Consider the following 25,259-nt stretch of genomic DNA (forward strand, 5'->3'; position numbering starts at 1 on the left):
GTCATATGAGGAAAGATTGAAAAGACTAGGCTTGTATTCACTGGAGTTTAGAAGGATGAGGGGGATTCTTATTGAAACATATAAAATTATAAAAGGACTGGACAAGCTAGATGCAGGAAAAATTGACTTCCCAATGTTGGGCATGTCCAGAACCAGGGGCAACATTCTTAGAATAAAGGGGAGGCCATTTAAGACTATGATGAGAAAACACTTTTTCACCCAGAGTGTTGTGAAATTGTGGAATTCCCTGCCACAGAGGGCAGTGGAGGCCAAATCACTGGATGGATTTAAGAGAGAGTTAGATAGAGCTCTAGGGGCTAGTGGAATCAAGGGATATGGGGAGAAGGCAGGCACGTGTTACTGATTGGGGACGATCAGCCATGATCACAATGAATGGTGGTGCTGGCTCGAAGGGCCGAATGGCCTCCTCCTGCACCTATTTTCTATGTTTCTATGTAAACTGACACTGAAACTTCTGCATATGGTGTGCTTTTACCCAAAACAATCGCCAGTGGGATCTACTGCACAGAAAACCAATCTGGAAGCATTCCAATTTCAGCATTGTCAGCAATATAAATGTGTAAGAAAGAACTGCAGATGCTGGTTTAAATCGAAGGAAGACACAAAATGCTGGAGTAACTCAGTGGGACATGTGGCATCTCTGGAGAGAAGGAATTGTGACGTTTCGGGTCGAGACCCTTCTTTAGACTGAAGAAGGGTCTCGACTCGAAACGTCACCCAATACTTCTCTCCAGAGATGCTGCCTGTCCCGCTGAGTTACTCCAGCATTTTGTATCTACCGTCACCAATATAAATGTTGAACTAATGTCCTTTTGGATGATGTCACCAAGGAGTAGAATGGAGAACTGCACCAGGGAAGGTCCTCGACAAACTCCTGAAGCAAGAACGTAGGAAGGGGAATAAAAATAAAGTGCGGCACGGTGGCGCAGCGGTAGAGTTGCAGCCTCACAGAGACCCGGGTTCGATCCTGACTACGGGTGCTGTCTGTATGGAGTTTGTACGTTCTCTCCGTGATCTGCGTGGGTTTTCTCCGAGATCTTCGGTTTCCTCCCACACTCCAAAGACGTGCAGGTTTGTAGGTTAATTGGCTTGATAAAAATGTAAAAATTGTCCAGTATAAAATTGTCCAGCTTCTAGTGCTGAGTGATGCTCCTCTACCTGGAGCTTTTCAGCGTACTACATCCAGATCCAGAACTTCAAGAAAAGCAAAACTAGACTCAGAGTGCTGGAGTAACTCAGCGAGTCAGGCAGCATCTCAGGAGAGAACATGACAATAGGTAATAGGTGCAGGAGTAGGCCATTCGGCCCTTCGAGCCAGCACCGCCATGCAATGTGATCATGGCTGATCATCCCCAATCAGTACCCTGTTCCTGCCTTCTCCCCATATCCCCTGACTCCGCTATTTTTAAGAGCCCTATCTAGCTCTCTCTTGAAAGCATCCAGAGAACCCGCCTCCACCGCCCTCTGAGGCAGAGAATTCCACAGACTCACCACTCTCTGTGTGAAAAAGTGTTTCCTCGTCTCCGTTCTAAATGGCTTACCCCTTATTCTTAAACTGTGGCCCCTGGTTCGATCAGGATGGATGGGTGAGGATTCGGGACGAGACCTAAACCAAATCGTCACCTATCCATGTTCTCCTGAGATGCTCCATGACCCGCTGAGTTACTCCACCACTCTGTCTTTGTGCAGTACCTCGATTTTACAAATTAAAGCTGGGCCAAGTTTGGAAGCTGCAAATGCCTCTCAGCCAGACAGCAGATGCAAAGTAGTGCTACCACTTGGAGAGTGGGCTGGTGGAGTATAAATATCGATTGCACATGATAGACACAAAGTGCTGGAGTAACTCAGCGGGTCAGGCAACATCTCTGGAGAAAAAGGATGGGTAACGTTTCAGGCCGGGGCCCTTCTTCAGTGATGCTGCCTAACCCGCTGAGTTACTCCAGCACTTTGTATCTATCTTTGGGTATAAACCAGCATCTACAGTTCTTTGTTTCTACATCGATGGGTAATTTTGATCACAAATGTGAAAAAAACAGGATCATTATAAACGTAACTGCACCGTATCCACAGAGGAGCTGCGATTCTTTTTCACATTATGCACACCAAGCAAAATATTTTTAATAGCTCATGACTGCAAACACTGGAAACTTATGAGTAATGCCTTTCCACCTTGCTAATGACAAACTGGAGACTTGAGGCAGCACCAGTTCCATTTTGTAATCTTGATAGCGTTGATCCCGAAGCTGTCGAACCAAGCTTCTTGGACAGTGGATCTTCTGGGGAGTGTTGTAGAGCAGAGGGATCTAGGAGTACAGGTGCATGGTTCCTTGAAGGTCGAGTCGCAGGTAGATAAGGTGGTCAAAAAGGCTTTTGGAACTTTGGCCTTCATCAGTCAGAGTATTGAGTTGTATAAGACGTTGGCGAGACCGCATTTAGAATATTGTGTTCAGTTCTGGGCACCTTGTTATAGGAAAGATATTATCAAGCTTGAAAGGGTTTACGAGGGATGTTGCCAGGACTAGAGTGTGTGAGCTATAGGGAGAGGTTAAGTAGGCTGGAGCCTACTCTATCCCATGGAGCGTAGGAGGATGAAGGGTGATCTTATAGATTTATACAAAATCATGAGGAATAGATCAATAAAATTTAGGCTGAGCCTAATAGGAATCCGAGGGGTAACCTTTTTCACACAGAGGGAGGTGGGTGTATGGAACAAGCTGCTAGAGGAGGTAGTTGAGGCTGGGACTATCCCATCGTTTAAGAAACAGTTGGGCAGGTACATGGATAGGACAGGTTTGGAGGGTTATGGACCAAGCGTGGGCAGGTGGGACTAGGGCAGCTGGGACATTGTTGGTCGGTGTGGGCGAGTTGGGCCGAAGGGCCTGTTTCCACACTGTATCACTCTATGACTCTAAGTAAACCTTCTGTTTAAACATGACGAAGACTTGCTGGGACCGTAACCAACATATGCATCTCTGCCCATTCCTTCTCTCCAGAGATGTTGCTCGCTCTGCTGAGTTACTCAAGCATTTTGTGTCTATAGAGTTATAGAGTGATACAGCATGGAAACAGGCCCTTCGGCCCAACTTGCCCATACTGGCCAACATGTCCCAGCCATACTAGTCCCACCTGCCCACGTTTGGCCCATATCCCTCCAATCCTGTCCTATCCATGTACCTGTCTAACTGTTTCTTAAACGCTGGAATAGTCCCTGCCTCAACTACCTCCCCTGGCAACTTGTTCCATACACCCACCGCCCTTTGTGTGAAAAAGTTAGCCCTCAGATTCCTATTACATTTTTTACCCATCACCATAAACCTATGTCCTCTGTTCCTTGATTCATCTACTCTGGGCAAGAGACTCAAGCTCAGACCCTCTAGTCCTGGCAACATCCTCGTATATCTTCTCTGTATCCTTTCCAGCTGGACAACATCTTTCCTATAACCTGGTGCCCTCTGTGAACTGGTCGGCACAGTTGCTGCCTTACAGCGCCAGAGACCAACGTTAGATCCTGACTACGGATGCTGTAGCTCAAATTTCACTGCACCAATTGGTGTATGTGACAATAAATGTCCTTTATCCTTGTCCTTTGTCCTTTTTGTCTGCACAGTTTGTAGGTTCTCCCCGTGAACGCATTGGTTTTCTCCGGGTGCAGCTTTTTTTAACCAAAGACATACTGATTTGTAGGTTAATTGGCTTCCGTAAATTGTAAATTGTGCCTAGCGTGTAGGATAGTGTCAGTGTGTGCGGGGTGATCGCTGGTCGGCGCGATTCTCGTTGTGCTGAAGGGCCTGTTTCCAAGCTCTATCTCAAAAGTCTAAAGTCAAACTGCACAGTGAACATCAATAACACCACCCTTCATGTTTGCTGACATGTCATGATGAACAGTAACATCTTTCCAAAGCAATTGATCACCCAGAACCGCTGCAGAGAAAACCTGGGACTTTTCTACGTAGTCAACAAGGAAGGTCTTCACTCAGAGTTAAGGAGTCAGTCAGACAAGCACAGAAAAAAGCCCCTTTGCCCAACTCGTCCATGCAACCCAAGATGTCTATCTAAGAATTTGGATAATATTCCTTCAAGACGTTCCTATCCGTGTACCTGTACAGATCTATTTTAAATATTGTAATTGCACCTGCCTCTGCTTCTTCTGCCCTCTCATTGCTGTAACCATCCACATCATTTTAGATTCTAGAGATACAGCGTGGAAACATGTACACTAGTTCTATCCTACACACCAGGGACAACTTTTACCAAAGCCAATTAACTTACAAACCTGTACGTCTTTAGAACGTGGGAGGAAACCGGAGGACCCAGAGAAAACTCACACGGACCCAGGGAGAAAGGACAAACTCTGTACAGACAACGCCAGTGATCAGGATCGTACCCAAACACAGGTCTCTGGTGCTGTAAGGCAGAAACTCTACCGCTGCACCACTATGCCGCCCCGGCACAAACTCCAACTTTCTAAAGTTTGAGAATTCAACGTTCGTACCATTGGAAGACACAAAATTCTGGAGTAACTCAGCGGGTGAGGCAGCATCTCTGGAAAGAAGGAATGGGCGGCGTTTCGGATCGAGACCCCTTCTTCTGTTTTTCGACATTGCGTTTGTAAGCAACCCAAGTCGAGAAATATTTTGATGGCTTTAAGGAAAAGAACTGGGAAATAGGGATGAATGGATTTCTCTGCATCAGGCAGTATAAACAAAATGGGCCTGAACATCCTCGTTATCTGCTCTGATGATTCTATATTGACCACCTCACTAACGCAAGCTCAACTCTTGGTTCCATTAAACTCGGGCCCAAGGAAGAAGAGGCAAATCCGTTTGCAAGGGCAATGCGTTTTTATTCCACTCACCTTAAAACTCTGTGGGTGTGAGCCTATAGAGGTTGTGTAGAGCTGGGACTCTATTCCTGGAGCGCAGGAGGATGAGGGGGATTGTAGAGGTGTACAAATCAAGCCAGGAATAGATGGGCTAGATGCACATAATCTCTTGCCCAGAGTAGGGGAATCAAGAACCAGAGGACATAGGTTTAAGGTGAGGTGGGGGAGTGATTTAATAGGAGCCTGAGGGGTAACATTTTCACACAAAGGGTGGTGGGTGTATGGAACGAGCTATGGAGGTAGTTGAGGCATATATTATCACAACGATTAAGAAACATTTAGACAGGGGAGGTTTAGAGGGATATGGGCCAAACACAGGTGGGTGGGACTAGTGTAGATGAGACATGTTGGCTGGTGTGGGCAAGTTGGGCCGAAGGGCCTGTTTCCACGCTGGATCACTCTATGACTCTATAACAGATATCGCAGAGCAAAATGGCAAGGAATTCCAGGAAGGCAGGTGCAAAAAGGAACAAAACTCTCTGTGAGTGTTGCTGCCGATTTCTTTTCTGTCTGGGATAACAAGCTGTAAATGGCATGGTAACATATAGCAGAGTGCCAAAATGTACAAACCCATGGATAGAGAGAAGAAAAAAGAACAAATACATTTAAATAAGACGCAAAATGCTGGAGTAACTCAGCGGGACAGGCAACATCTCTGGATAGAAGGAATGGGTGACGTTACCGGTCGAGACTCTTCTTCAGACTGAGAGTCAGGGGAGAGGGAGACACAGAGATAAGGAAGGGCAAGGTGTGAAAACGAGACATGAAAGGGGATGCAGTTCAAAGAAAATGTTGATTAAATCATTGTTAGCTAGGGATAGGTGACCATGAAGCAATCAAACATAAACAAGTCTTGACCCGAAACATCACCCATTCCAGCATTTTGTGTCTATCTTCGGTTTAAACCAGCATCTGCAGTTTCTTCCTATTACAAATACATTTAGCTGATATTCTCGTTCCTCATGCAGCAAAACAACTGGATGTTTTCAGGCAACTGAACCATCCTACCAACAAGAGAGCAGTCGTAGACTCATAGTCTTACAGCGTGGAAACAGACCGGCCCAACTTGCCCACACCAGGCAACATGTCCCATCTCCACTAGTCCTACCTGTCCTATCCATGTGCCTGTCTAAATGTTTCTTAAACGTGGCGATAGTTCTTAAACGGTGTGATAGTCCTGAACTCATTGGAGACCCTCGGATCTTTGATTGGACTTTATTGGCTTTATCTTGCACCAATTGTTATTCATGTATCTGTACGCCGTTGATGGCGCGATTGTAATCATGTATTGTCTTTCCGCTGACTGGTTAGCACGCAAGGCTGTGGAGGCCAAGCCAGAGAATATTTTTAAGGCAGAGATAGATAAATTCTTGATTAGTTTGGGTGTCATGGGTTATGGGGAGAAAGCAGTAGAATGGGGTTAAGAGGGAGAGATAGATCAGCCATGATTGAATGGCAGAGTAGACTTGATGGGCTGAATGGCCTAATTCTGCTCCCATCACTTATGAAAAGCTTTTGGTACACATGACAGTAAACTAAATTCAAACTCACACTGTATGAAGATCCAGTTGGTTTAAACATCATGCTTCCATTAATCCCCAAAATTACCAAGTCTTTGAGGAGGATAATAGGCACAGTGTTCATTTTGTAAGTACAAAAAAACAAAATCACAAGAAATTAATCCACATCCCCTGCAACGTTACTTTGGTACACAAGCTGATCGGGGTTCGTAAGGCACAGCAAACATCTGCCACTTTCTTAATTATTCAACAGAGAGTGCATTAGTGACCGCAAATGAGGTCACCATCAAGTAGAGAGAGGGTCTAGAATTTCATCGTACTTCAGAATGTAATCATTCTGCTCACAAAATGACACAGTCATACAGTGTGGAAACAGGCCCATCGGCCCAACTTCCCCATGTCGACCAACATGCCCGATCTACACTAGTCCCACCTGCCTGCGTTTTGGCCCATATCTCTCTAAACCTATCCTATCCATGTACCTGTCCAAATTTCAGTTTACTTTAATTTAGTTTAGAGATACAGAGCAGAAACAGACCCTTCGGCCCACCGAGTCAGTGCCGACCAGCTATCCCCGCACACTAACACTATCCTACACATTACCAATTTACAATTATACCAACTAGCTGACAAACCTGCACGTCTTTGGAGTGTGGGAGGAAACCGGAGATCTCGGAGAAAACCCACGCAGGTCACAGGAGAACAAGCAGATAGCATCCGTGGTCGGGATCGAACGCGGGCCTCTGGAGCTGTGAGGCAGCAACTCTACCACTGTGCCACCGCGCCACACACAAATGTTTTCTTTAAACGTTGCAATAGTACCTAGATTATGAAGATACTCATTGTAAGCCTGTTATAGAGAGGCATTTTATTTAAAGAAATGATCAACTTGTTTGTCAAAAGTTCGGCAGCAGTGAAGCAATTTGCAGCAAAACAAACAAGCACATCATGGAAATATTACCTGAGGAAACAGATGCACAACATCAGAATAGACTTTAATGGAAAACTATTCTCCATCAAAGCCCAGTTAAGATCTTTCCCCAGTGTCACATCAAAGACGAGCAGTGCGTTACCAATAGCTATCTTCATCGGGGTTGGCTGCAGAGGTTTTGCAGGGCAATCGCTCTACAAAGCCTTGAGTGCACTGGGCATAAACGGAGTGGCAAGGAGAAGGGCCATCAAGAACACCACAGAGGCAGCAGAGAAGGCCTCGAGATGGCTCTGGAACAGGAGAGGAGGTCCATGGGGAGGAGCAAATGCCACCTGAACACGTCGTGGTCTGATCAACCACGGCTGGGTCGCCTGGGTGAGGGTGTATGATGTTGAAAGACCCGAAACACCCTATGACCCCAGGTTACATCACTGATGATGTGTTCAAGAGCATCAATCGATGTATTTTATCAATCAGTACCTCTACTGCCAAGCACTTCAGGAAAGTACATTGATAGCATTCCAACTTTAAGCAATCTGCCAATGAAAGATTCACATAGAAAATAGGTGCAGGAGGAGGCCATTCGGCCCTTCGAGCCAGCACCGCCATTCGTTGTGATCATGGCTGATCGTCCCAATCAATAACCCGTGCCTGCCTTCTCCCCATATCCCTTGATTCCACGAGCCCCTAGAGCTCTATCTAACTCTCTCTTAAATCCATCCAGTGCTTTGGCCTCCACTGCCCTCTGTGTGGACAGGAACATCAGGAGCTCGCAGGTCCCTGGTGGGAGACCGCTTTTCGGAGCTCCCGCAACCGCAACTTCTCCCGCCCGAATCGCGGGGTTTAAATGACTCGGAGCGGGGCCTAGCATCGCCCGGCGCGGTTTAAACGGCCGCGGGACTTACCATCTCCCGCCGGGGGCTTTAACATCGTGAGCCCCAGTCGCCTCGACGCTGCAGTTGGACTGCTGGACCGCGGGGGAACAACAAAGGGAAGAGATAAGACTTTTGCCTTCCATCACAGTGAGGAGGTTGGAGATTCACCGTGTCTCCCACACCCGTAGTCGGGATCGAACCGGGTCTCCGGCGCTGCATTCGCTGCAAGGCAGCGACTCTACCGCTGCACCACCATGACCGGTGGACAATTTTCCCATTTGATTTGTAAACCAATTGATCTAAAATTAAAAAGGCAACCGCATATAAAATATTGCATTTCGATTAGAGTGATTGGTACAGGTCAATGTCAAGGAAGGCAACTCCTGAAGCTCTATCTGGGCCAGTAATTTAGTCGCAGAGAAGGTGATCTGTTTCTGCCTGAGTGTAGGCTGGTACTTTGGCACAAGCAGAATGCAGCAAGCTCATATCCGCATTCATCAATCTAAGTGACCTAAAAAAACATAAGAAGCAACGAAGGTACATTAAAATGAATTGTGCGGTGAATGCACAGGCGACATTTTGGAACAGGACCATGACTAAGATCATAAGATCATAGGAGATAGGAGATAGGAGTAGGCCAGTCAACCCATCAAGTCCACTCCGTCATTCAATCATGGCTGATCTATCTCTCCCTCACTTACCCAATTCTCCTGTCTTCTCCCCGTAACCTCTAACACCCATACTAATTAAGAATCTATATATCTCTGCCTTAAAAATATCCATTGACTTGGCCTCCACAGCCTTCTGTAGCAAAGAATTCCACAGATTCACCTCCTCATCTCCTGCCTAAAAGAAAGCCGTTTAATTCTGAGGCTAAGACCTCTAGTCCTAGACTCTGCCACTAGTGGAAACATCGACTCCACATCCACTCTACCCAAGCCTATCCAAGACTAGAGTTGCGATCACTAGACCTCACCATAACTCGAGGAGATAGTTAGTGGAAAGAGGCGATGGGGAAGGGGTGGGGCAAGTGATAGGTGGATTCAGGGCGATGAGGGTAGATCTGGAAGCCTCATGGGACACGATGGTGGTGAAGACATCTCGTCCCATGTGGCTTCCAGAACAACCCTTCCTCACCTGGAACCACCCATCACTCGCCATCACTTGCCAGCTCTTGCCCCACCCCTTAACTCCCCTCCAGTCTTGAAGGGTCCCGACCCGAAACGTCAACTACCCACCTCAGATGATGCCTGACCCGCTGAGTCACTCCAGTAGTTGGTGTGCTACTCAAGATTCCAGTGTCTTGTAAAAAGAATGATGTAATCAACCTTCTTTCATTCGTTGACTGAATGAATGAATAAGTTTATTGGCCAAGTATTCACATACAAGGAATTTGCCTTGGTGCTCCGCCCGCAAGTGACAACATGACATACAGTAACGGTTAGGAATGACACAAATAACATTAAACAAAAATAATAAAACATTATTGATTAAACATGTGAATTAAATAAAATACTAGAGCAATTTGAAGTACAGGGGCTGTTTCGAAGTGTTAGCTCCATTGCAGGAATTACGTGGAGGTTTTGTGGAGGGGTGCCAAAGAAGTTTGTTGCCTGGAATGGAGGATATTAACTGAAAGGAAAAGTTGGACAACTCGGATTGCTTTTTTCTGGAAGAGAGGTTGAGGGTAGATCTGCAGGAAAGTGCGGATGTTGGCTTAAATCGAAGGTAGACACAAAATGCTGGAGTAACTCAGGCAGCATCAAAGAGTCCCCTTCTTCAGACTGATGTCAGGGGAGTGGGAGGTAGTATATAGATAAGGAAGTGTGAGGTGTGAAAACAGGACAAAGGGGATGAAGATCTAGGAAAATGTAGAATAGATTATTTAATTTTATTATTTCTATTTATTTAATTCTTTATTTCGAACAGAATAAAAGAATAAAAAGCAAGTGTGAAACAGCATACAAAAAACAAAACAAGAATATTTCTAAAGTGTCATAAACAATATCTATAAATGAAATCGTATGTGTACGAAAAGGAGCAGGAAGAAGCCAAAGCTTATTAATTCCCACCCCTTATTCAGCTGCTTATAATTATCTTATACAAATTTATCAGCTATATGTACACCATTGTAGATCATTGTTAGTTGGGAGAAGGTAAGAGGGAGACTAGAGATAAGGAAGGCTCCGGTTCCAGACCTCCCAATTCTGACCCAACCCAGCTTACAGATGTTTTCACAACTTACCCTTCCATCTCTCTGTGTCTCCCTCTTCCCTGACTCTAAGTTTGAAGAAGAGTCTCAACCCAAAACGTCACCCATTCCTTCTCTCCAGAGATGCTGCCTGTCCCGCTGAGTTACTCCAGCATTTTGTGTCTACCTTTGAGGGTAGATCTGATAGAAGTACAGGTCCCTCGCCAATTTTCCAGTATCCTTGGTCCCAGAGCCTTCCTGGATTATCCGTGTTGCCAGAACAATAGAGGTCATGGCATCTACTAGGAAGCGAACGGTACCGGAACGGTCCACCTAGACGCCAAGGCTTCACCTAGGCCCACAAATTCGGCCTCGGAAGAAGGCTATGGGAACGGATCTGCTGGCTCTGGCCCGGGTCTCTGACGCTGCAAGGCAGCAACTCTACCACGGCGCCACTCTGGAGTTTCAGTGCCTCACAAATCCCAAAGACATGCTGAAAGGTGAACTAATTTTATGCAGATGCTGGTTTATACCAAAGTTAGACACAAAATGCTGGAGTAACTATGCGGGTCAGGCAGCATCTCTGGGGGAAACAAAATAGACGACGTTCATCCACTGTAAATGGCTCCTGCTCCAGATGCCAAGGACAGGAATCGGCCGGGGTGAGGGTGTGAGATAATATGAAACAGGGAAATAACTGGGGGGAGAAACTGGACTAGAGCCAGTACAGACAATAGGCTGAATGGCCTCCTTCTAACTCATGAAGAATCTACTCAATCATAACATTCATCCAGCCCACAAACATAACATAGTGTAGCTGAAAATAGTAACCCGGTCATAACAGCTCCTCTTTATTCCCGCACATCACCCTTCAAGGTTTACATAACATCCTAATTAGATTTTTTTCCTCCCAAGTCGAGCAATTGGCGAGGTCAGGAGTCGACACACTGCTTATAGAGGTGTAGAAGATCATGAGAGGGATAGATAGAGTGAATGCACAGAGTCTCTTGCCCAGAGTAGGGAAATCAAGAGCCAGAGGACAGATGTTTACAATGAGAGGGGAAAGATTTAATAGAAACCTGAGGGGCAACTCTTTCCACACAGAAGATGGCGAATCCATGGAACGAGCTGCCTGAGGAGGTAGTTGAGGCAGGTACTATTACAACACTTGAAAGATATTTGGACAAGTGCATGGATAGGAGTGGTTTACACGGATATGGGCCAAACGTGGTCAGGTAGGAACAGTGTAGATGGGGCATCTTGAGGTCGGCATGGACAAGGTGCAGGAAAGAACTGCAGATGCTGGTTTAAATCGAAGGTGGACGCAAAATGCTGGAGTAACTCAGTGGGTCGGGCAGCATCTCTGGAGAGAAGGAATGGGTGACGTTTCGGGTCTGAAGAAGGGTCTCGACCCGAAACGTCACCCATTCCTTCTCTCCAGAGATGCTGACTGACCTGCTGAGTGACTCCAGCATTTTGTGTCTACCTTCAGTGGGACTGAAGGGCTTGGTTCTGTGCTGTACCGTTCTATGACTGCACCTCAATGGCCATGCGAGGTTTATACTCCCAGTTTCAGTTTACTTTATTGTCACGTTTACTGAGGTGCAGTGAAAAGCTTTTGTTGCGTGCTATCCAGTCAGCAGGAAGGCAATACATGATTACATCCTAGCCACTTACAGTGTTTAGTAAACTGATAAGGGAATAACATTTAGTGCAAGGTAAAGCCAATAAAGTCCAATCAAAGTGCTGGAGAAACTCAGCGGGTGCGGCAGCATCTATGGAGCGAAGGAAATAGGCAACGTTTCGGGCCTAAACCCTTCTTCAGATGGGTTTCTTCTGAAGAAGGGTTTCGGCCCAAAACGTTGCGTATTTCCTTCGCTCCATAAATGCTGCCACACCCGCTGAGTTTCTTCAGCACTATTGTCTACCTTTGATTTTCCAGCATCTGCAGTTCCTTCTTAAACAAAATCCAATCAAGGATAGTCCAAGGGTCACAAATGAGGTAGATAGTAGTTCAGGACTGCTCTCTGGCAAAGCAGCTCTTGCAGACCGAGAAAATTGGGTCCTATTAATTTCTCACTTGCTATTCCATGAATATCATGCAAAAAGAACCAACTAAATCACAACATTCAAGTTTCCATCATTGATTCTGAAGCCGAATACACAACCAGATGGCATGAAAAAAAAACATTTGATGTTCTGTACTAGTTCATGAGAAGCCACATTTGCTCATGGCACCATTTACTGGGAACCTCTGCCTCCTTAAGGGCCTGTCCCACTTGGCCGTCATTTGCGCGTAATTTACGCGACATCATTTTGGAGTTTAATGCTGAGAAGTGTGAGGTGCTACATCTTGGCAGGACAAATCAAAATAGTACGTACATGGTAAACGGTAGGGAATTGAAGAATACAGTTGAACAGGGGGATCTAGGAATAACTGTGCATAGTTCCCTGAAGGTAGAATCTCATGTCGATAGGGTGGTAAAGAAAGCTTTTGGTATGCTAGCCTTTATAAATCAGAGCATTGAGTATAGAAGTTGGGATGTAATGTTAAAATTGTACAAGGCATTGGTGAGGCCAATTCTGGAATATGGTGTACAATTCTGGTCACCAAATTATAGGAAATATGTCAACAAAATAGAGAGAGTACAGAGGAGATTTACTAGAATGTTGCCTGGGTTTCAGCACCTAAGTTACAGAGAAAGTTTGAACAAGATAGGTCTTTATTCTTTGGAGCGCAGAAGGTTAAGGGGGGGCTTGATAGAGGTCTTTAAAATTATGAGAGGGATAGACAGAGTTGACGTGGATAGTTGACGCGGTGCAGGCTCGAAGGGCCGAATGGCCTACTCCTGCACCTAATTTCTATGTTTCTATAAGCTTTTTCCATTGAGAGTAGGGAAGATTCAAACAAGAGGACATGATTTGAGAATTAAGGGACAACAATTAAGTTTAGGGGCAACATGAGGGGGAACTTCTTTACTCAGAGAGTGGTAGCTGTGTGGAATGAGCTTCCAGTAGAAGTGGTGGAGGCAGGTTCGTTTTTATCATTTAAAAATAAAAAAAAAAAAAAAAAAAAAAAAAAAAAGAAGTGGTGGAGGCAGGTTGGATGGGTATATGGACGGGAAAGGGATGGAGGGTTTTGGTCTGAGTGCAGGTAGATGGGACTAGGTGAGAGTAAGTGGACTAGAAGGGCCGAGATGGCCTGTTTCCGTGCTGTAATTGTTATATGGTTATATCATTTACACTTCACGACGCACGTGTCGTGACACACACTTGATGCGCGCATGGTGATGTACAAAATCTTTGCGCGCCATCTGCGTGACGCGCAAATGACGGCCAAGTGGGACATGCCCTTTAGATACAATAAACCCTCGTTATAACAGAGGGATGGTGTCTCTTATTGTGCAAGTGTAATCTATGGCATTTCATGTGCAGAGACCCAACAATAAAATTTAGGCCGAGCATAATAGGAATCTGAGGGGTAACTTTTTCCACACAAAGGGTGGTGGGTTTATGCAACGAGCTGCCAGAGGAGGTAGTTGAGGCAGGGACTATCCAAATGTTCAAGAAACAGTTAGACAGGTACATGGATAGGACAGGTTTGGAGGGATATGGGCCAAATGCAAGCAGGTGGGACGAGTGTAGATGGGACATGTTGGCCAATTAACCTACAAACCTGTAGGTCTTTGGAGTGTGGGAGGAAACCGGAGCTCTCGGGAGAAAATGCACGCAGGTCACGGGGAGAACGTACATACTCCGTACAGACAGCACCCGTAGTCAGGATGGAACCCGGGTCTCTGGCGCTGTAAGGAGGCAACTCTACCGCTGCGCCACCGTAACGCCTATTCAATCCTTTGAGCTTGTTTCACTGTTTATTTTGTTCACAGCTATCCTGTTCTTCAGTTCCTTCGATTTCTTTCTATTGCACATCTGTGTAGATGGGGCATGATGGTTGGTGTGGGCAAGTTGGGCCGAAGGGCCTGCTTCCTTGTTTTATCACTCTATGACTCAATAACAACTGCGCTGGCAGAGGTGTCTATTTTTCAGCTGAAAGTTTAGACAAAGCTCAAAGCTGCCTATCTGAGCTAGTTCCATTTGCCTGCATATGGCCCGTATCTCTCTAAACCTGCTCCATCCACCTACCTACCAAAATACCTTTTGAATGTTGTAATTGTACCAACCTCAACAGCCATCTCTGGCAACTCGTTCTATATAACCACCACCCACCGAAATAATTGACCCTCGTGTCCCTTTTAACTCTCATTTAATTCTCCCCCCTTTAAATTTTCCCTCCCTTCTTAAACCCATGTCCTCTAGTTTTAGATTTCTCTATATATGTTCAGCAACTGAGCAACAGCAAAATATGTTTCCATATTTAAAATTCAGTGAATTACGGCCTGTGCTTTTATTTATTGGACTGAAATTCTATATTAGGGAATTGTTATTTGGAGTCAGTAGCAGTTGGTGACTGACTATACTTTTACCAAAATACAATCATTGATTTTAATGCATGCAATGCTTCAAGATTACACAAAACTTTAATTGTTAAACGTTGCAAATTATTCACCGCCGCCTACCCCTAACTCAGTTTTTTCTTGTTGTCCCGCTCAGTTCTCTGACCACAAAAAAACAGTAGTTTGTCCATCTAAAATGGCGTGCTGTTCCTTCCCATCAATCCACAGGCTCCTCATCACTCCTGCCATCGAAGTCCCGTTCCTAACAACTGACGGGTTACTATTCGCAAGTAAAATCCATTGGCTGACTCTCACCGTCTATATCTCTCGTTTCCCTTGACTTTCAGTCTGAAGAAGGGTCTCGACCAGAAACGTCACCCATTCCTTCTCTCCAGAGACGCCGCCTGTCCTGCTGAGTTACTCCAGCATATTGTGTCTCCCTTCGGTTTAAACCAGCATCTGCAGTTGCCTTCCTACACAGTGATTACAAGTAAGTTGGCTGAGGAGTTCAGGGCCACTGAATACTCACAGGACTTGACTGGTGTGTAGGGGTACTTTAGAGCAGGGGTCAGCAGCCTATGGCCCCCGGGCCGAATGCGGCCCGAACCCGAAATCATCCGGCCTGGAGGCGTATTTTGTTTTCAGTAATCATCGGTACAAGAACTGTTCTAGAGCCACTGTCTGAAAAAACCGCTGAGAATAGCTAAGGACAAACTGCACCCCCTCCACACACACCTGGATCTCCTGCCATCAGGCAAGAGATACCGTAGCATCAAAGCCCGGACTACCAGACTGCTAAACAGCCTCCTGCCACAGGCTGTGAGTCTGCTAAACAGTCACCCTGTACTCACAGTCACCTGATTCTGCGGCTTTGCACTGACATTTTAATAACTCTGGCACTGGCCACTCAAATCAGCCGCCCTGGACATTTTAATGTTTTTACTGTATTTTAATGTTGCTGTTTTTCCTGCTTTTAACTTTCTATCACAACGGCAGCAAACAGTCAGGGTGGGCAGTAGGACATCAAAAACCATAGCCGTGAGCACTGGCTCGCCCCAAGGCTGTGTCCTAAGCCCCCTGCTGTTTAGTCTGCTTACACACAACTGTACTGCTAGACTCAATAACAACTTCATCAACAAGTTCGCTGATGACACAACAGTGGTGGGTCTCATCAGTGACAATGATGAGTCGGCGTACAGGATGGAGGTGGAGCTGCTCACAGGATGGTGCAAATCCCACAACCTCATTCTCAACGTGGGAAAAACTAAGGAGATGGTGGTTGACTTCAGGAGGGCGGGAAAACAACACCATACACCTCTGCACATCGATGGAGCTGATGTGGAAAGGGTCAGCAGCGTGAAGTTCCTAGGACTCCACCTGTCAGATGACCTGATGTCCACAACCAACACCACAGCACTGGTCAAGAGAGCCCAGCCGCGACTACACCCTCTCCAAAGACTACGTAAAGCAGGTCTCCCCACTACACATCTACGAACTTTTTATAGGGGGACAATCGAGAGCACATTAACCAACGGCATCACTTCCTGGTTCGGGAGCTGCAAGGCGTACGAACGGCACCAACTTGACAGGATTGTGAAGACCGCCAGCAGGATTATTGGTGCTCCACTCCCTTTCTTGCTGGACATATACAGGAAGAGATGTATCAACAGAGCCATCTCCATCATCAAAGACCCCTACCACCCAACGCATCACATATTCTCCATCCTGCCATCTGGGAAGAGGTACAGGAGCATTAGCTGCAAAACCAGCAGGATGCTCCTCAGCTTCTTCCCGCAGGCTATAAGACTGATAAACGGACTTAGCCCCCTGCCAAAGTATCGCGCACCAACCATCAACCTGGACACACTGCAGCAGCTGTCGATCGGAACGCCTGTTGATGTTTAGTAGAGAGTAGAGTGTTTAATTTAATTTGTTCATGATATATGTTTTTTATTTCTAGTTATTTGTTGTTATTTGTACTGCACACTGAATGGACACTGGTTGAGCAACGTTTTTTTGTTTCCTCTGGGTATGTGAGTACTCAGGAAAATGACAATAAAGATATACTGATACTGATACTGATTTATACTGTTTCATCAGGGACTGGATTGTTTTTATTGTTATTATGTGTGAAATGTTTTAAGTTTCATGTGCGATGCTCCGATATTCCCTGGGAAACGTCTTCTCATTTTGCACTGTACAATTGTTGCTTTGCAAGATGACAATAAAGGTTGATTGATTGATTGATTGATTGATCTGGCCCGCAGACTTCCTTCATCTCCGGTACCTCCCAGGCCCGAGGTCGCAGCGCCCAGGCGCGGTGACGCAAGGATGCCTGCGCTGACGGCCGCAATTGCAGAGCCACCAAGCTCTAATGTACTGCATCCTGCGCAAAGCCGCTGGCACGGCCGCGCAACATTTCAGATGCCCCAGACAACTAGTTAATAACGGTGGCCATGGTGGTGCAGCGGTAGAGTTGCTGCCTTGTCGCGCCAGAGACCCGGGTTTGATCCCGACTACGGGTGCGGTCTGTACGGAGTTTGTACGTTCACCTCGTGGACGCGTGGGTTTTCTCCGAGATCTTCGATTTCCTCCCACTCCAAAGACTTACATGTATGTAGGTTAATTGGCTTGGTGTATGTGTAAATCGTCCCTAGTGGGTGTAGGATAGTGGTAATGTGCGGGGATCGCTGGTCGGTGCTGACGCGGTGGGCCTGTTTCCACGCTGTAACTCTAAAGTAACTAGTTTAGTTTATTGCCACGTCTACCGAGTGAAAAGCATTTATTGCGTGCTAACCAGTCAGCGGAAGGACTAAACACGATTACAATTGAGCCATCCAGTGTCCAGATATAGGATAAAGGGAATAATGTTACGTGCAAGACAAAGTCCAGTAATGTCCGATTAAAGATAGTGCAAGGATCTCCAATGAGGTAGATATTAGCTAAGGACCGCAATCTAGTTGTTGCTTATATGGTTCAGTTGCCTGATATCAGCTGGGTAGAAACTGTCCCTGAATCTGGAGGCGTGCATTTCACACTTCTGTAACTTTTGCCCGATGGGAGTGGGAAGAAGAGGGAGTGACCGGGATAACACTCGATACGCTTGATATGCTGGTAGCCTTGCCGAGGCAGCGTGAGGTGTAAATGGCGTCAATGGAAGGGTTCTGGTTGTGTGACGGTCTGGGCTACATCCACAATTCTCTGCATTTTCTTGCGGTCTTGGATGGAGCTGTTCCCAAACCAAGCTGTGATGCATCCCGATAAAATGCTTTCTAGGGCGCATCTGTAGAAGTTGATTTCCAAAATCTTCAAGAAGATAATTTTCAATGGTTGACTGTGGAAGAGATGGTAGAAGGATTTTTTTCCCCCAAATGTTATTTTATCTTTCCTTGATTCTCCCCACTCTCACAAATTCTAATTACCTATCCATTTACAGAGGGATCTTGGGGTCCAAGTCCACAACTCCCTGAAAGTGGCAACACAATTAGATAGGGTGGTAAAGGCGGCATATGGTATTCTTGCTTTCATAGCATGGGACATTGAGTTTAAGAGTCAGGACGTCATGATGCAACTTTATAGGACGCATTCGGAGTATTGCTCGCAGTTCTGGTCACACCAACTAATAGCGCTAAATTCCTTCACACCATAGGTTTCCTGTGTTTGGTAAAAAGACAGTAGTTCTTCACCAAACCTTCATCTGTGCCACTCCTGATACAAATCTGACCAATGGTGTTTCATTCTTTGATGGGACATTATGTTGGACAGCAAAATGGAGCTCATCACTATTAATCTACCAACTCCCCTCATAATTGATCACATAAACCACACATCATGCTGCATTGTTCCATTGTCAGTACCTAGGATTTGGCTCTTCAAAAATTAGCATTGATACAAATAACTCAAATATTATTTGGAAACATTAGCCACTCGTATGTGCGAGTGGCAGCAACTCTACCACTGTGTCACCGTTCTACGCTTTTGGTTGCTTCTTTTTACTGAACCCTTTGTTGTTTATTATGGTGTTTGGACTACTATGCTTACATATGTGGCGCTACTACATGTAAGAATTTCAAGCGTCAAGTGTGTTTTATTTTCATATGTCCAAAAACAGAACAATTAAATTCTTACATGTAACAGCACATGTATGTAAACATATGTTCTTCCTGCCCCCCCCCCCCCCCCCCCCCCCCCCACCCTCACATCAGTCTGAAGAAGGGTTTCGACCCAAAACTTTGCCTATTTCCTTCGCTCCATAGATGCTGCCTCACCCGCTGAGTTTCTCCAGCATTTTTGTTTACCGGCATCTACAGTTCCTTCATAAACATGTATGTAAACATATTACTCTGTAAAACCCATAATAAATAACAAAAAAAGTTCAGTATATATATATAAAAACAGACAAATAGATAGACAATGGTAGTGCAAAGTCAAAATAATGTCCCCAAGTCTATATCGTTTGGAGTAGGGAGGAACTGCAGATGCTGGTTTAAATCTCAGCCACGAAATGCTGGAGTAACTCAGTGAGTCAGGCAGCATCTCTGGAGAAAAGGAATAGGTGGCATTTCAGGTCGAGACCCTTCTTCAGACTGGTACCTCTGAAGAAGGGTCTCGACACAAAACTTTACCTATTCCTTTTCTAGGGAGATGCTGCCTAACCTGCTGAGTTACTCCAGCCTTTTGTGTCTGTCTTCAATATAGTTCGGAAGCTATTTAGAGGTTGTAGTGTTTAATAGCCTGATGGTTGTGGAGAAGAAGCTGCTCCTGAACCTCGACATTACAGTTTTCAGGCTCCTATACGTTCTTCCACTCAGGAGTGAAATGAGAGTGTGGCCATGGTGCTCATTGTTTAAGGGACAAAAGACAATAAAACACTATTAAAATCAAAAGGGAAAAGACAAAGATTATTATTTTTCCTTTCAAGATAGGTTTGAAGCCTGAAGAAGTGTCCAGAACCAAAACATTTCCTGTCTGTTCCCTCCACAGATGCTGCCAGACCCGCTGAGTTACTGCAACACCTTGTGTTTTACTTGAAAGCCACAAATTGTAGGAGAGTTCATAAGTGATAGGAGAATTAGGCCATTCGGCCCATCAAGTCTACTCCGCATTCAATCATGGCTATCTCAACCCCATTCCCCTGCCTTCTCCCCGTAACCCTGTGACATCTGTATTAATCAAGAATCTATCCGTCTCTGCCTTAACCATTGACTTGGCCTCCACAACCTTCTGTGGCAATGAATTCCACAGATTCACCACCCTCTGACTAAAGACATTTCTCCTCATCTCCTTCCTAAAGGTACGTCCTTTTATTCTGAGGATGACCTCTGGTCCTAGACTCTCCCACTAGTGGAAACATCCTCTCCACATCCACTCTATCCGGACCATTCCCTATTCGGTAAATTTCAAAGAGTTTTCTCCTTCATCCTTCTAAACTCCAGCGAGTACAGGCCCAGTGCCGTCAAACGCTCATCATATGTTAACCCAGTCATTCCTGGGATCATTCTTGTAAACCTCCTCTGGACCCTCTCCAGCCCCAGCACATCCTTCCTCAGATATGGGGCCTAAATTGGCACACAATATTCCATCCAAATCCCAGACTGATCAGTGCCTTACAAAGCCTCAGCATTACAATAGACAATAGGTGCTGGAGTAGGCCATTCGGCCCTTCAAGTCAGCACTGCCATTCAATGTAATCATGGCTGATCATTCACAATCAGTACCCCATTCCTGCCTTCTCCCCATATCCCCTGACTCCGCTATTATCAAGAGCCCTATCAAGCTCTCACTTGAATATTATCAGAGAACATGCCTCCACCGCCCTTTGAGGCAGAGAATTCCACAGACTCACAACTCTGTGTGAAAAAGTGTTTCCTCATCTCCGTTCTAAATGGCTTACCCCTTATTCTTAAACTGCGGCCCCTGGTTCTGGACTTCCCCCAACATCAGGAACAGGTTTCCTGCCTCTAGCATGTCCAAACCCTTAATAATCTTATATGTTTCAATAAGATGCCCTCTCATCCTTCTAAATTCCAGAGTATACAAGCCCAGCCGCTCCATTCTCTCAGCATATGACAGTCCTGCCATCCCGGGAATAAATCTTGCGAACTCCCTCAATAGCAAGGATGTCCTTCCTCAAATTTGGAGATCAAAACTGCACACAATACATCCCTGTTTTGGTATTCTAAATGATGGAGACTAGGCAAGAGTGCATTTTCACTTTGCAGAAATTGATCTATTCCATCCATTACATTTAAGTCTTAAATGGTGAAGTCACCCACTCTTCAGAAAGTGTAAGCATCCATTAATTATTGAAGCAAAATACATCTGCACTAAGATAGATGAAAGCATACCAGCTTGTCACTTCAAGGCTTAATTAGTCTCTTGAAACACAAAATGGCCTACTTAAGTTTCCCAAGGGAATTCTGCTCTCAAATGTAATCTGCCATGACAAAAATATGTCGAAACAGACATCCCCGGGATTCCTAAAAGCCGAAATCCACCTCTTACAAGAGGCTCCAAGCTGACAATAGGATTTTGAAGGGTCGCGCCTTCACGAATTTAATTCCTTCTGAAGCACATTCTCGGCTTCTGCTCGTTTGCAACGAAGGAAAGAGGAGCACAATGAGAGGAACATTTGCACAGAAATGCCAGATTTGCAACGGAAACTTTGCGTTTTCTCTTCCAGGTCCCCAGCCCCCCAGCTCTTTGCATTCTCGGCCTTCAAACCCAGAAAAGCTACCTGCAAACAATCACCGCCGCCCATGTACCAAGTGGGGAGAATGCTGTTAGTTAAAGGAAAAAGGGAATCTGACATCTCCATCATAAAGCATTTTCGACCCCGTTGCATCAATAAAAACATCATCTAACATGGCAATGACCATACCGACGTCGACTTCCAGCTCCTAGGTTTTTTTTTAGGGGAACAGACCTCAACAAATGCTGCAAGGATGGAGAGGAAGAATATGCATAGCATCAACAAGCAAGCACTGCTCTATAACCACTTCTGCTCGCAAACGTATACAATTAAATTATAATCAGACCTCAATTTGAGAGCATTGCCGTTTGCACGAAGAGGACAAATGCAAAACATAAAATCTGGTGCATTACCTGCTTTGCGCGGAACAGCTGGAGTTTACGTGATTATATATGTGTGTATTATATCTGTAGATAGATCATGCAGGTTCCCGCTGCCGTCGCCAGCTCAGCCACAGCCTCAGCCCCGCTCGCGCTCCGGGCTCTGCGTGACGAAACGACCCCGGGAGAACGCGCGCGCGCTCCGGCGCTCCATTCCAAATAAAGGCACGAGCACCGCTCCCCGGCCGCGGCCGCGGTGGCATCGGCATCGGAGCCGGGGGGTGGGGGCGCGCACATGTACCTACCCACACACACATATGCAAATACATATATGCACATGCATATATCCAGCATGCACACCACTCCTATCACTTATGATCTCATGATATGCACGCACACACATTTGCACATAATGTGCACACAATATGCACCCACACATATGCACATACACACTTCCACATATGCACACATATATGCACATCCACATATGCTCACAAACATATGCACATACACATATGCACATGCGCACATACATATCCACATGCATATATGCACACACATGTGTGCATACATATATGCACATACATATAAGCACATACATATAAGCACATACATATGCACATACATATATGCACATACACACATGTGCATACACATATGTGTAAATGCACATAAGCGCACACACAGGTACACACATTTATGCACATACACATGCACATATATACACACACATAGGCACACACACACATGCATCTGCATGCATGCCATGCTCCAAATAAGGACCGAGGAGACGCCAGCAAAGCTGGCAAAGAGTGCTTTCTGCGTTGCTTGGTTGCAATCCAAAGCATTTCTCCTTCTGCAGTCTCAAGAAGAGTCCTGACCCGAAACTCCACTTATCCATTTTCTCCAGGGATGCTGCCCGACCCGTTGAGTTACTCCAGCATTTTGCATCTATCTTTGGTATAAACCATCATCAGCAGTTCCCTTTTTATTACATTTTCGGGCCCTGCTTATTTTGAACAGCGTAAATAAAGTCCTTTGTATCTCCTTTATTTTTGCACTGGCGTTGCAGCGGCAAGTGGAAATCACCACTTGAGCCAAAACCTTGCAAAAGGCGTTGTAATGGATATTAGCATCCATTTTACTCATCAAATTGAGGTCAGATAGCTGTAAACACCTCCTGAGTCATCCCTCTACCATGACTACAATTTTGGCTCCTACTTTGCTTCGGGAGCCCAAAGGTTGAAAACTATCTCTCCTGCAGTGAAATATGATACAGTCATCGTCATGGAGTCATAGAGAATCATCCTGCATAGAAGCAGGTCCATCAGCCAACTGTGTCTATACCGACTGTCAAGTATCTTTTGATACTAATCTCCTTTACCAGTGACTGTTTCACCGAACACTTGTACTCGGTCCACTGAGACCTACCGGAATTTAACTCCTCTCCCCATTCCCAACACTGACCTTTCTGTCCTGGCGCTCTTCCATTGCCAGAGTGAGTCCACACGCAAACTCGAGGAACGGCACCTCATTTTCTGCTTGGGCAGCTTCCAACCCAACATTATGAACATCGAGGTCTGAAGAAGGGCCTCGACCCGAAACGCCACCCAGAGATGCTGTCTGTCCCGCGGAGTTACTCCAGCATTTTGTGTCTATCTTCAGTATGGACATAGAATTCTCCAATTTATCTAATCGCTAACAACCCACTCCCCTCCTCTACCCTCTCTCCTCCACCCCTCCCTCCCTTTCTGCTCACCCCCTCCTATTAACCTATTTCTCCCCTCCCCACCACTTTACATTCCTCTGGCTTCACAATTCTCAACACTTCAATCCCTTTGTTCATGTTCATAAGTGATTGGAGCATAATTAGGCCATTCGGCCCATTAAGTCTATCCACCATTCAATCATGGCTGAAGATAGAAAGTCTGAAGAAGGGTCTCGACCCGAAACGTCACCTATTCCTTTGCTCCATAGATGTTGCCTCACCCGCTGAGTTTTTCCAGCATTTGTGTCTACATTCAATCATGGTTGATCTATCTCTTCCTCTCAACCCCATTGTCCTGCCTCCTCCCCATGACCCCATGACACCGGTACTAATCAAGAATCTCTCAATCTCTGCCTTAAAAATATCCACTGACTTGGCCTCCACAGCCTTCTGTGGCAAAGAATTCCACAGATTCACCGCCCTCTGACTAAAGAAATTCCACTTCTTCTCCTTTCTAAAGGTGCGTCCTTTTTTGTTCTGAGGCTATGAGTCCTAGTCTCTCCCACTAGTGGAAAAATCCTCTCTCCACATCCACTCGAGCCAAGCCTTTCGCTATTCGGAAAGTTCACTGTGACTAACGGTTTATTCTTTTGTCCAGGTAACGTTTCGTCTCGTTCTCCCTCCACACCACCCCCCCCAGAGTGAGATGGGTGCACTCCTCAAACCCATGCCTGATAAAATGCAGGAGATTCAGGGCTTTCTGGAGAAGGACCGTGGTAGCAAGCTGTTCAACCACCATAACTTTGGGTCGCTGCATTGTACTTGGGGGGGAGACAGCCTGTATGATACTGGCTAACCACCCTCCCTCCACTCTGTCCTGATGCAGAGTTGTGACCTAAAACATCGACAATTCCATTGCCCTCCCCCCCCCACAGATGCTGCTGGAGTTCCTCCAGTAAATCACTTGTTCCTCCACATTCCAGCATCTGCAACCTCTTGTGTATGCCCACTTCACCATCCGCAACCCCCCATCTCATAACCTCCCTAAACAGGTTGAAGACCCAGGCACAAAATGCTGGAGTAACTCAGTGGGTCAGGTAGCATCTATGGAGAAAAAGGAATAGGTGACGTTTCAGGTCGAAACCCTTCTTCAGAAGAAATGTTTCTAAATAAGGTCTGAAGAAAGGTTTTTTAGACAATAGACAATAGGTGCATAAGTAGGCCGTTCGGCCCTTCGAGCCAGCACTGCCATTCAATGTGATCATGGCTGATCATTCGTCTCGAAAAGTCATCTTCGATGTGTGTCCTCACACCTTACCCTTCCATTTCTCAACGTCTCGCTCTCCCCTGACTCTCAGACTGAAGAAGGGTCTCGACCCGAAACGTCACCCATTCCTTTTCTCCACTGATGCTGCCTGCCCCGCTGAGTTACTCCAGCATTTTGTGTCTATCTTGGGTGTAAACCAGCAACCAGCTTCCTTCCTACACTAAAAAGGTTGCTAAACACTTTAACCCCCCCCCCCCCGCCCCTCCCCACACCCATTCCCACACTGACCTTCTGTCCTGGGCCTCCTCCACTGTCAAAGTGAGGACCAGCGCAAATTGG

The 25,259-nt window shown here is 45.9% G+C and overlaps 1 protein-coding gene across 2 annotated transcripts in view; it reads right to left on the reverse strand.

The window, feature by feature from the left end:
* Positions 1–22,127, reverse strand: part of cap2 (cyclase associated actin cytoskeleton regulatory protein 2) — a 145,147-nt gene extending 123,020 nt beyond the window's left edge. Inside the window, exon 1 of one of the 2 annotated variants that reach the window (XM_033013917.1) lies at positions 21,979–22,127. The gene's annotated coding sequence lies outside the window, so the exon portion shown is untranslated. The remainder of the gene's footprint in view (positions 1–21,978) is intronic. The other variant, XM_033013924.1, reaches the window with a different exon arrangement.
* Between the last annotated feature and the right edge of the window lie 3,132 nt (positions 22,128–25,259).

This window comes from Amblyraja radiata, chromosome 2 (genome assembly GCF_010909765.2).
Source record: "Amblyraja radiata isolate CabotCenter1 chromosome 2, sAmbRad1.1.pri, whole genome shotgun sequence".
Lineage (NCBI taxonomy): Eukaryota > Metazoa > Chordata > Chondrichthyes > Rajiformes > Rajidae > Amblyraja > Amblyraja radiata.